This window comes from Haemaphysalis longicornis, unplaced genomic scaffold, assembly GCF_048455015.1.
Source record: "Haemaphysalis longicornis isolate Haplotype H1 unplaced genomic scaffold, Haemaphysalis longicornis Haplotype H1 scaffold_3, whole genome shotgun sequence".
In the NCBI taxonomy this organism is placed as follows: domain Eukaryota; kingdom Metazoa; phylum Arthropoda; class Arachnida; order Ixodida; family Ixodidae; genus Haemaphysalis; species Haemaphysalis longicornis.
In genome coordinates, this window is record NW_027526335.1 from 216,401,214 (window position 1) to 216,414,651 (window position 13,438).

Genomic DNA, 13,438 nt, shown 5'->3' on the forward strand with positions numbered 1-13,438 from the left:
GCTTCTTAATGCGCGGCGTGAAGGTAGAACTGTTTGCTGGACTTGTCCGGAATCCGCTCAAAACCGTCCCCGAATTCATGACCGAAGCCAGCATATTTGAGACTGCCCTCGAAAGGCGTGCTAAGCATTATGACCGAAACTTTGTTGGCGGGGCCAATACGTACTATGTCAACAACTTGCGGATTCCGGCAGGTAGCCTACGCGAGACTATCCGCGCAGTAGTGAGAGAGGAGCTGCAGAATCTTTTTCCAACGCCGCCGCGGCCCCAAGTCGCTTCCGTTACCGACGTGATTAGGGAAGAAGTGCCGCAAGCGCAGGGAATTTCAACGACGCCAGAAGCACACAATCAGCCGCAAGCCATGTCCTACGGGGTTACTGTCCGTAAGACTCGCCCACCTGCACGCTACCGTCAGAAGGCTTCCTACCGTCCTAACCTGTCGCCGGTCCGACCACTTCCGGTGCAACCCCCCGCCCCAAGGAAGACCGACGTGTGGCGAACGCCCGATAATCGTCCGCTGTGCTACCACTGCGGAGAGGCCGACCTCACATACCATCGCTACCCCTACAAGAGGCTCGGTTCGTGAGGGTTCTCCGTCGATGCCCCCCATCCCCGACCCGGCCAACGCCCTAGTGAGATCGAAGAATACCTGTCCCACACCAGCCGAGGTGCAATATACTTCGAACGATCGCCATCACCCTAACCATACCGGTCGCCATCCTGTCGAACTAACGCAGACTTAACGCGTGCGATGTCCCCCAGCCCACATAGGGGGCTCCAATCTGACCACGTAGACTCAGTGAGAAGCTTCTGCGACGGTATTTCGGACATTACGGGATTATACAATGTGTTCACCAACTTACTTACAAGGTGAACCCCGACGGCGATTCCAAAGCATCACGACGACACACGTAGCCCGAAGTCATCCATGCGGTTCGCCTAAAACCTTATTACGGAAGATGACTAATTTTATTTTGTTTATTCGGACTGACGTTTTGTTTTAGCATCCCTTTGATGGACCCTTAGGGGGCGGGGAGAGCGGAAGTAAGGCCGTGAACCATGCATTTTGTTTCGTTATTTATGTTTTGCCCTTTCGCCCGGCTGCGCCCGTCTGCGTTATCAATGTGCCAAGTGAAGCGCGTGTTCCATTATTTATTTCTATGCCGCACGTGTTATCTCATTAGATAGGGAGAGCATTTCGAACGCTATAACGTCAACAGCCTAGAATAATCTTCTCTAATCTGCAGTGTTGTGGAAGTAATTAGACGGTTCGAAAAACACTCGCGCCCAAAGATAAATGCCCGCCGAGCAGATGCCGTAGCATTTGAACCGCCTAAACTCGCCTCCGCACGTAACTTTGTTGGCTTTTGCTTAGCCGCCTCTGTATTGTTTGAGTTGTTAGGGGAGCACAAGTTCGCAAAAATAAACTTGTTTTTACTTCAAGATAACTGCGTCATCCTCGGCGTCGTGACAATACTCTGCTCTAAACGAAATGTTCATGCGATAACCAGGTCTGCTTTCTCTTTAGAAACTTCCCTGCAAATGCTACGTATTATTGCGAGATCTGTGCAGGAGCGCGCCTAACGTTAATTGCCACGATTACGTGATTCTTGGGCGGTTACGCGTCCGCATGCCAGCACGTAGTGAACAGGCAACGGCTGACATTGCGTAAAAGGTATACAATTCGCACTGCGTCAGTGGTAACTGAAGCTATAATTAAATCAGAGGCCGGCAAATGAATAGGCGGTAACGGAGAAATATGCATTGTTTCACACCCATGCAGAGTTTTCTTTTACACCCTTCGCATTCCTATTGGAATGCGCCCAATGCCAACTCTTTTAGCGTAGGCTGGAAAGGGAAGTTTTCAAAAGTTGTAGAACGTTATTATTATACATGAAATTGCGTTACATTACACCACGTTACAACTGGCATGTATTTTGTTCTTGGAAGGCATGGAGAAATGGAACCAAATGCTTATGCTGCCGGACTGCCTCGTGTCGGACGAAACGCGTGGACAGTAAACCAGGTGACCGACGCCAATCAAAACAGCACTGAAGCAGCTTTTATGCTGGGTTTTTCGTGGTTAACTAATCTGTGAACATTCGCACACCTTACACAATTGCAGGCCACGCCGACATTTGTAGCAGCATTTGAAAAGAATGGCAAGATTTGCCCATCAAGCCGCCACCGCACTAGCTGATCCACACGAAAACCAGCGAAGGCCAAGGCCAGACACGCCTTCTGAGAGGCCAGGAATGCGAATAACGTAATGTCGTTCCACATTGCCATGCCCAGGGCGCCGTGTTGTAAACCGTCTATAAAACGTCAGGCGAGTACCTAACCGCAATAACACGGCGGATCGTGGCTCAAGCTCAGTATAGATAGACTTCCAGAATGCGTTATTCTTTTAGTGTTGGAATCGTGGGTAAGCGAGATTGACTGAAAGTACATAAGTAATTTGAGTATGCTAATTTCAGGTGGTTAACAAAGCGGCTAGCAAAGCGTGTAACAACTCTCCCAGAGCTCTGCAATAGCGTCGTGACGCAGCATCCTCTAAAAACTGCATTGTTCGGCGCTTCTTACAGCACCAGTGAGAGCACAGCCAGAGTATTATACTCGTAATACTTTCAATGAAATCGGTTCTAAAACGGGTGGCCCGTAGATAATTTTTGACACAGATGATTACATGAAGAGGGTCTCTGTATGTGTTAAAAGATAACGGTGAAAAGTAAAAGGACAATGAGGACGGCGACGACAGCAAGCGTAGAGGAACGGAATGCTAAAGCTTCCACATCCGCTAAGCATGAGTAGTATTTTAGTTATCTCGCGTGTTTTCTTCTGCCACCCTGAATTCTCTCCCACCCTAAATAGCTTTAACGTTTCTAAACCCATGTTCCAAGTTCGTTTCTGGAAACTACGTCGTGGGTAATTTCTGAATGGCCCAGAATTATTTGCTCATGGGTCTCCTGTGTATAGAAGCGATAGCCCACAAAACAATACTGCTTCGAATTAAAAAAATTGGGGTGGGGGTTCCATATTTTTTCTTCTACACACTAAAAATTTTTACGCCCAAAAGGGTGCTTCAGCTTGTCGCCGCAGGAGCACCCTAAAAACTGAATATTTTACGCCATTTAGGGTGCTTGGATTTTGTCGCCGCAGGAGCACCCTCTGTGAAGCACCCCAGAAGACAGGTGCCTTATAACACCCTTTTCCGCCTAAAAGTATCCTAGGGTGCTACTTAGCACCCCAATCTGTAGGAGCATCTTCTGCAAAAGCACCCACCTAAAGGGGTACAAAACGGGTGCGTCATCCTCGGTTCACAGGTGCAGCAGGTGTGAGACCACATATTGCACAATATCACACACGATTATGGTATGAAACATTCGTGCTTTCCAAGCTCGGTTCTGTGAGACATTCCATTGAAGCTCAACATCAGCTGATAATTTCCTTGAACTTGTGTCACCGATTGTTAAAACATCAATTTAAAAAGTCAGGAGCCACATCTCAGTACAGTTATAACTTTAGAGGTAGTTGATTACCCAAAACTTCGTAAAAAACCAATTATATGTTCACTTTGCCGAACTGCAGTACACATCCTTCGAGATTCACTGCAGAGCCTAACCATGCTGTGCAGTGAAAGCAATTAGGTGTGCAACACTTCAACCACACAAAACTTCCTTGAACCTTAAAACTTCCAATCAAGGTAGCTACCTGCAATGTTTAGTGCCTTATTCTTGAGCTGAGCAGGAAGGTTCAATATCAAGGAAGACCAAATGCAAAATGTATAGTTTCCTCCGTAATGCGGCTCATAATATAGTTCCCTCCGTACTGCGGCTCATAATCTACTTATAAAAGTTGGGTACCCAAGCCATTTATTTTCGTTTGCATTATTCTTTTTGCTTTACGGAAAAATATTCATATGGTACAGCACTTGCAAGGTTTGGTGGTATTTGGAGTTTTATAAACATACCTTTAGACTAAATGACCCCACATAGCAATAACAAGAACTGCAAACATCACAGAACAATGCATACAAGTTCCCTGGTGAAGCCCATGGTTGAAATGTAATGCCATTGTTCAGAAAACATTATTTTATCATGAGGCTAGCTTGTACATGGTGCCTTGCATTATGCCCTGCCGGTGGATGTGGGGTCATTTGTCACTGTTGCAAATGAAAAGCCAACAGCCAGGGCCCATTAGTTTTGGCTAGTATTACGAGGTGCCTAACGGTAAGCATTCTACGTCGATAGACTTTTTTAGAGTTGACTAGAACTGAAATCAGCGAAAGATTCTCTACAAAACATTCATTCTATCCGCAGCTTTAGGGTTTGCTAATTTCCATAGTTGGGTTTCTTCTGCCTTGCTTAACAACATTTTTCTTTTGATAAGAATGTGCACAACAACAAGCAAAAAGCTTTTCTGTAAACCTTTGGTAGCTATATAATTGTTACAAAATATTTTACTCTAAATATGGCAGCTTAAACTGAGAATATTTGCATTTAAAAACATTAAAATAAGTTTAAATTGATCATAAATTTTTAGCTGTTTTTACGCAAAACTGTACATGGGATATGAAGTGCACCACAAGGAGGGCTTCGGATTAGCTTTAGCAAATTTGGGACATTTAAGGTGCACTGAAATCTCTCCACATGCGCTTTTTCACTTTCTGCATCCACCAGGAAAATGGCTGCCAATTTAGACAGCGATTCTAAATAGTAGTTGACGTGCATTTTAAAATAATCACAAACATTATAGCCACAAAATTAATTTTTACAAGTTGTAGACATTGCCCGTTACACCAGACATTGGACTACACTGTCAAGAGCTTTGACATCTACAATGACGTCTACAAAGCAGGCTTATACTGGTAGAATGTTTCATACCATAATTACTGTGTGTTCAGAGCTCACGTGTGAAGTATGGATACTGCTGCTTCAGCAAGAACCGAGGATGAGCACCCTTCCTGGTTCTGAAAAAAAATAACAGAGGAAATGCCTTAAGCAGGATTCTGAAACGGGGTTGAATGAAACAAGAATGAACAAGAAATTCTTTCAAAACATGTAAAGCAATGCAAACAAATATTTATTTCAACTTATTTCTACAAAAGACCACCTCATGAAGACTGGTGGTGGGGTATTGGCTCAAAAAAAAAGCAGAGAGCACTTATACAAATGCTACAGGGAGCCTTCGCAGCCAACAATTGTTTGAACACACCTAAACTAATCACTGTTCAACAAACTCATAAAAAATGTTTGAATGCATATAAAACCAGTGGTAAACACAGGAAACAGTTAAAACAGAATGACGGCACAAGTTTGTCCCGTCGTTCTCTTCTGTGTCCTGGGTTTTCCTATGGTTTTTCATCCATTCAAACATGTACCAGCTAGCCCAGTCCAATGCCTTGGTATCATAAAAATATGGATAGTCAATCCTTACACAAAGTTGAAAAAAAAAGAAAGTATAAAGTAGGTGACAAAATTAAAACGACAGCGAATTGGTTGGCTTTTATTTTAAATGATAATATAAAAAATAATGGCATGAATGAAAGTGACCAGCACGCGAAGTACCTTGTTGCTAGCCCGACATTCCACTTTGAAGCAAAATGTCCGCTTTCAACACTACATAGACTAAACATGCAATGAGGCATTCCTTTAGGCACACAAAATATACCATAATTGTTAAAAAAGCTACGAATTAGTTGAAAAAACCTGACCACGAAAAATTGGAATTAGTGACTAGATACAGTTTCAGAAATACACAGCGACATCATATAAAATATATGGTTCCCATACAAAGATTGATCATAACACAAATTCAGGACATTTATCAGACTGGCATCAATGTGCAAAGCAGCTTAATGAAGGAAGACGGTCTTCACTAAAAACATGTTATTATTGGGAGCTCATGTGCTTCCCTGCAAGTTGGGTGTGTAAACCCACTGACATCTTAACTAACCCGCCTGAATCATCACTTGATAGACATTGAGGAATTTTACGAATTGGTTTATTGTAGCCAGCTGTCTAGTTTATTTCCCTATTTTTCTTGCCATTTCGTGTCTAATTCTAAATTTGGTGACTAGATAGCTTTTACTAAGGTCATGCACTGGTGACAACAAATATTTGATCTTACTTTAAAAAAATTTCAGTTTTGTTTTATTGCTCACCAGCCAACGATCTGAAATATCAGAGGCGCTTAAAACGTATGTTGGCATTTCCTTCCTGCAGTGTAGTACAACTAATCATGACTTTTACCATAATTTGTTCACAAATCGTAATATGTGGAAAGTATTCAGCTTAATGAAAATGTCATTTCAGAAGCATGCACAATCAAGAAGGCCTCAATGACTCTCATGACGTGGTCCACTTGTTTCTATCATAAATAACCTGAGTGCAGACACATTCCACCGAAGACGAAGGTAACATGCTCTCTTGGGTGATGAATATTTAAAAAGCCTTACGAGTAAATTTGCTGCTGAGCACGTGAAATTGTGGCATTAAAACAAAAGATCCCTCTGCGGCATCTTTCACTTGGAGGAGCGCTTGACCACAAACTTTGAGAAGCTGGAAAATGCTCCATGTAACGCTCCAGCCAGCAGAAACGATGCAGGACACAAGTTGGTAGGCGGACCGTTGGCATCCTGCGATTGTGAAGATATTTCTGTTTAGTAGATGCTCTTCTTTTTGTACCACTGTTCATTTCACCTTTAACAAGCAGCTAAACTCCTCAACGTTCGCATAATAAAATGCTGCAATGCGGAACAGTTAGCAGGGTTACCTCAATTTTGCTTTTCTACGAATTAACACAATGTAGGTAATCGGCACACAACTACAATCAAACTACAATTTTCACCTACTTCACTGCTAACATCAGCGTTTGACTGCTCAAGCACAAATACAGGTTAGACATGTGAGCAATCTGCTAAACGTATCCCCACAAACTGAACAATCAGGCATCAGAAATCGGCAAGGAAGGAGGTGTCACGTTTAAATGGCACTTTTTTTGTTCAAAACATAAACAACACCTGGAAGCTTGAAGCGTGAGAGGGGGTCTTTCACGCTGTCAATGTCAGAACATAGCTTGCTAGTGGGCACCTGCACGATGTGCACAATGTGTTTCTTTAAAATGCGTGCGAAAGTTTGATTGATGTGTAGAACGAGAATTGCAGCACGTTTTGACACAGGCCTTGTGGACGCTTCTGCCTGCTAATGTCAATGTGGATTCTTGCTAGTCGCCCTCTTCGCTTCTTTCTGAATATAATGCTTTAGGTATTATATTCAGGACAACGACTGCATCAAAACGTGCAGCAATTACCTACGTCCCACACATCGGTGAAACTCTCGCACACATTTTCAAGACACGCAGTGCATACATTGTGCATGTGCCCACTAGCAAGCTGCGTTCTGACATTGTCAGCGTGAGAGACCCCCTCTCACGCTCCAAGCTTCCGGGTATTATTTAATAAATTCCATGCGCTGAATGCAAATCAGTGTACATTGGCGAAACGGGCAATCTGCACAGAAGATTAATGCAGCACTGGAACGAAGTGAACAAGGGCCATGCAAAAACAAGTCCACTGGCAGAGCACCGTGAGAGGACGGGACACGTGGTCGACTGGAACAAGACAAAATTACTGACAACTGAGTGCAATCTATCTTCTCGATTACTGCTCGAGTCCCTCATTGTTCAGACGACGCCCAACATTATCAACATAATGGATGGCAATCTGCACCATATCTATGCAAACTCATTGCGCCGCGTAATGCCCAATATATAGCTTCGTTTTCCACGACACATGCTCACCGTGAACAAGCAACAAACCGTTAAATGGCTTTCTTGACTTGGTCAGTGACCTACGTTTCATCACTGCAATAATGCTTTTACCTGCCTACACGGCATTCCGCCAAACACTGGACTACACCACATGAGCCATTGGCGTTCTTAACCTGCACCAGAGTATATAACCTTTCAGTACTGCTATGAGATAGACCCATAAACGCACTTCAATATGGCCTTTATATTTAGCTCTTGGAAACATTATGTATAATTTTACCTTTAAGTTGCACCTGCTACAGCAGCTGGTACTATACCAAAAACATGAAAAAAAACGGTGGTTTAACACGCCAAAGCTACACTTGGGATATGGGGAGCACTGTAGGGGAAGGCTTCGCATTAATTTTGACCATCTGGGTATTTTTGTGCGCATCGAAATCTCCAAACACGGGCGTCTTTACGTGTTGCCTCCATCTGAAAAGCGGCTACACCAAGCAGTATCTAACCGACATTCGCCTCCACAGCACACCACCCTAGCCACGGCAGTGGGTTGAACATATGAAATAAAGCGAGTTTTGGAGTGCAAATGAAAATATTAATCACACGTCTTATTTTCCCAATCGATGTACCTTTTGAAATCCACCATGCAATCCCCCCTCCCCTACCGGCCTACCAAAACACCTTTGTCTCAAGAGGTAATCAGGCTGTTGTTAATGAAGTAAGTATTTACAATCCGAGACTTGCCACCGTTAAAGTCATGCACTTTGTTTTAGAGATAAGCGACATTAGCCATTTGCAGCACCAGGAGTTAATTGTGTTAAGATCAGATTGAAAGCATTGACGGTAGTAGTTGAAAGAAATTGTGTGATAAATTACATCATCTGCAAATAGACCTACATGGGAGGATATGCAACATGGAAGATAGACCAAGCAACCTGCCTGGGGGGACAACAAAGTGGCACGAGCAAAAGAAGTATATAGTTATTAGAAGTAAACTGCATTTGAGAAGAATGAAAATCTTTTGCTCAAGTGAGGACATTAGGGTGAAGTTTGAGAAGTAGTCTGTGGTGTGCAATGCGATTGAATGCTTCAGAAAAATCGAGAAAAACTACCGCAGTTTGTAAGCCTGTGTCAATGGATCAATGTAGATCGTGAACAAATCCTGAAAGTTGTGTTTCTCAAGTAACCCTTGTGAAAACCGTGGTGATACTCGAATGGGATATTGTGATTTTATAAATAATTAGCGACCTGAGAGTGGATGAAATGTTTCCTGACCTTGCATATGGTGCTTGTTAGGGAAATTTAATGGTGAAGTACCGTCTCCTGATTTAAAGACTGGTGCTACCTCGACTATCTTCCAAACATTGAGATTAGTGCCTGTCATGAGAGACTGCGAAAAAAGCGCTGTCAGAATTCTACAGACTGCGGGATGTACTTTTCGGTATAGTATGATTATTACCAGTATGATCTGAAGTAGACCAGTTTGTATTGCAAGTTTAAAACCATATCAAAAGATCCTAAATGTTTTCTTGGCTTGATTACATACGAATACTTGCTTCAAAGTCAGTTCAATTTCTCTTCTTGCCCTTTAGTCGTCAGCCCCAGATTCTCTTCAATATCTCTGCTAAGCAATGACACGCTACATACGCACAGCACTGCTTCATGAAAATGTTTCAAATAATCAGAGGCCACAGCACGGCTAACAGGTATACATCATGGTAAGTTCCACAACATGCAATAACTAACCTGAAAGTACATAATCGGTGGGTGCACCGATATGGCAGCAGTGCCTGGACCGATGTGTCGAGCAAATGCGCTGAATTCTGAACGGGTGGTCCGAGCGGCCAGATGATGGATGAATGACCATTCCTGGCGGCAAAGCGTACGGAGCACCAACGAAAGGCCAGGCAGTACTTGGGTACAGCAGGTGCAGTGTCGGTTGGCCAAGGGAGGCCCTGGCAAAGCCTTTGAAACTGGACTGGAAGGCAGCTGACCCAGGACAGCCAGCAGCAGCACCTGCAGGTGCATAATCTGTGAGTGTGCTGACACTTGTTGAAATACAAGAAGAGCACACACAAAGCACGAATGCTTACATCAAGTAGATTTTTAATCGTTTAAAGGCAGTAACCTCCAAGGCACTAATAAGAACATTCCCGGAACACCCCAAGTGAAATTTAGGTCACAGTAAGAATGTATTTATTAGACCCGCAGGTACTGTGAGTGGGGTATGCATGATATATGCAAAGCTAGCTACTGAGCTAATTTGCATGGAACGCATGCTAGCAGCTCATCTGTATCCCTTGCTTTCAATCGGAACTGGTGTGTGATAGTTGAGGCTCCTCCATTTCAATCTGCACGTTCAATTCTCCAATATAAATCGAGTTGAGTGAGTGCCTACAGCTTTCTTGTTAGTCTCTGTATGGCCTGCGGTTTTGCGAAAATGAGAACTTGCGAATTGGCTCAATTTTCTGCACTAATTTAAACAATGCATATGCCTCTGATATCAAGCCCCAGACTTCCCGAGAGCTACTCTGACAGAATCGGCAGGCGCCTCGTAGGCGTTGTGAAATCTCCCCCACTACCCCGAGACTATGCTAACTCCCTGCGAGGCCACATGCGCGCATTTCACCTTCAATTTGCACGTATGTGGATTCTATACCTCTATGAACTCTCAGACGGGCGTCGTCATATTCGTGCCGGACTCGTGAAGCTCGGCAACGTAAATTACCGCACTCGCTCGCTGGCGCGCGGCCGAACTCTCTCACCGTTTCCGGCCCTTGCATACTATTTTCTCCACCTTGCACTTTGTAAATTCTCATGTTTAACTACACCTCGTGCGCCCTCATCTCTTGCCTGCTTTTCTTCCAGCACAACTCCGTCAGCACCCGGTCGACGCGTACGCTGTCGGGGCGCGTTGGCGAGCGAGTACGGCAATTTCGCTGTTGTCGAGCTTCACGAGAACAGCACACATATCGCGGCCCGAAGACCGCGAGGCGTACGGTCGCCGGTCTCGCGAGCGCAATAGCTGCGAAGCGCACTGCACGGAATTCGTGTGGGGGGGAGGAGAGATTTCACAACACCTACGAGACGGCAGCCATGGAATCACGTGTATGCGTTTTCACATGCACTTCCAGGGAACCTCCTGTTCATGTTATTTCTTGGTATACCGCGGGTATTCACGAGGGAGGACTAATCACAGCGTTGTGCCACTCACGCGAAATTGCGACTGCGATCTGCAACCGCAAAGGCACTGTTTGAAGGACACATAAACAAACGCCCCGGTGTTAAAGAGCCTTGCGTGATGTGAAATTATTAGCAGCCGTGTACCATAGCGCGAGCATCGTAGCCAAGGTCTAGCTTCAGCGCAAATTGATGCTGACTTCTGCGGAAACGGTGGACTGGGCGCCAAACAAGTATACTAACTCACGTAGGCTCTCAGAGCAAACGAGATGGGGGTCTAGCGAATTACTGACCCATAAACACCAGAACTCGTTCCAACCAAATACAGAATAATAAAAAAATGCGTACTTACCCGAGCAAAAACGATGTTTCCAACGTACAATTCTCCTTCACTGTCGTCTTCATCTCGCGGACACACGAACACGCTTTGTTCTGATGCAATGTCATCCACTTTTGACGCGCAGTATTTTATCCGGCGATGATCGTTCTTCCGGGGTCCCCATGTTCAACACACGCGTAGGTTGGAAGGGTAGACATCACCCATAAAGCTTCTATACCTATGATTTAAGCTTGAAATAGATAAAACAGATTAAATCACGCCACCAACCACTCGGCGAAAAAGCCATGAAAAAACACACACAAAAGTGAACCTGACGTTCAGGAACGGTGGACGAGCACTACTGCGCATGCGCCAACTAGACATCAAAAAACAAAGAAAGCGACTTTTTTTTTGGTCGGATGTGACGTCATGGTTAAAAAAATGGCAGCTGTTGCGCGGTCATCTCGCTGCGCTCTTCTCGTCGTGATTTTTGCCTGCCGTTGCAGCGGTGCATAGGTGTTTGGCTTACGATTGTGATGAAGGTGCTCCTGAAGAACTTCTGGAGAGCGCTTACGGTGGTGTGCAGTGTGTGATCGGGACGCTGAGTGTGTGCGACTGCCTAATTTTCGCGTAGTACGTTGCGACGGTGACCACGGGCGCTCTGCATCAGTTCTGCCGCCTCGATTTACGACAGTGATGAGTGCGTTCCCGTCGAACTTCTGCACTGTGTTTTATTAGAGCGCCGTGTTGAGGCCGCTGGGCGTTTTGCCGCCTACGTGCCGTGGCGAGAGGCAGCAACGCCGGTCAGACGTGGGCACTGGGATGGCGCATGACCAATTCGTAACCAAGCTAGCCACTGCAAACGTAGACCACTTCTACGTAGACCACAGGGCTGTGTTTTTGTCCCAGTACAACGGAGTTAACCTGTGTGAAGGTATAATTGTGTGTTCGGAGTCGTGAGGCAGGCAGGTAATGTTCACCACTGCGAAGGTGTAGTAACTACCACAATCTGTCTGCTAATCACTTTGTTGGTCTGAAACCTTAAGCCAGCTGATAATAGGACATGCAGCCCGGTGGGAGGTAGGGCTGCGCACAGGACAAATGTTTTTTTTTTGTTGTTGTTACCAGCTGTAGGAACCAAGCCTTAATAATACACATGCAGGCCTCAAGTAGTCAATGAGAAAATATTAACTAGTTGCACTTTGCCCTGGTGCCAAGCATTTTTTTTTCGTGGGCCCTCTCAAGTTACCGTTTTTAAAATTATCCCTTCTGGGGCACATTCAAGCTGGTATAATGCCATGCATTCAACAGATACTGAGCAGTACACCCAATATAGCCTTGATGTGTGCTGTCACATGCCGAAGAACAATATTGTACTTCAGTTGGTACTTTTAGGAACAGATCTTATGATGTACAATATGCTTTCAAGTTCATTTCTTCTGTGTTTAGCGTGACTGAGGACTTGTCTGCAGCAATCTTATCGCAAATAAGTATTTGCTTGTCGAACAGCACAAAAGTACCAGTACAGCTTAAAACTGAAATTAGTCAGGGATGAGGTTTTGCTCGTCAGTTTTCTCTCTCCAGCAGTGATGGCAATGGCAGCTGAGCAGTGGCGTTGCTGGGTAAACTTGCACCCGGGGCCCAGAAAATTTGCCTCCCCCTCACATATACAAAACAATTATTAATAATAAAACTAGTGTTATTGTTATTATTGATAATAATAATGTCTTCTATTGTTAGCATATGAAGGCTGGTTCACACTTGCGACTAGAGCTACCAAAGCGATTTCCGTCACTCTTGTCACTCGGCATTGCTCTCATCGCGCAACAAGAGCGATTGGTCTCAACATATTTTGTCTTTCATTTGGATACCAATGTAAAAAAAAACTTTTTACAGCTACTGAATGCATGGGCTTCGAAACGTGAATGCAAGCACGCATTATGCGACATGCGATGCGAAATGAAGCCACGGGATAATTGATGTGTAGTTATTTATAAAGAACTGGCAATATAGTATTAGAAAAGTAAGCAGCAAGATAAGAAGTCGTGTTATTTAGGCAATAATAGCTACACGAGCTTGGTTTAGAGAACCCCAGACGACGACTCTGGTGCAGATCTTGATACACAACACCGACCTTTTCAGTGAATTAGGCATCGATAAAAATCCTAACA

General features: G+C 44.5%; 1 long non-coding RNA gene across 1 annotated transcript; it reads right to left on the bottom strand.

The window, feature by feature from the left end:
• Nucleotides 1–5,059: 5,059 nt before the first annotated feature.
• On the bottom strand, nucleotides 5,060–11,558 carry LOC144175982 (uncharacterized). The gene is made up of 3 exons (XR_013323739.1): nucleotides 11,301–11,558; nucleotides 9,515–9,784; nucleotides 5,060–6,635 (listed from the first exon to the last, which is right to left on the bottom strand). It is a non-coding gene; the product is annotated as an uncharacterized LOC144175982 (long non-coding RNA).
• Nucleotides 11,559–13,438: the final 1,880 nt, after the last annotated feature.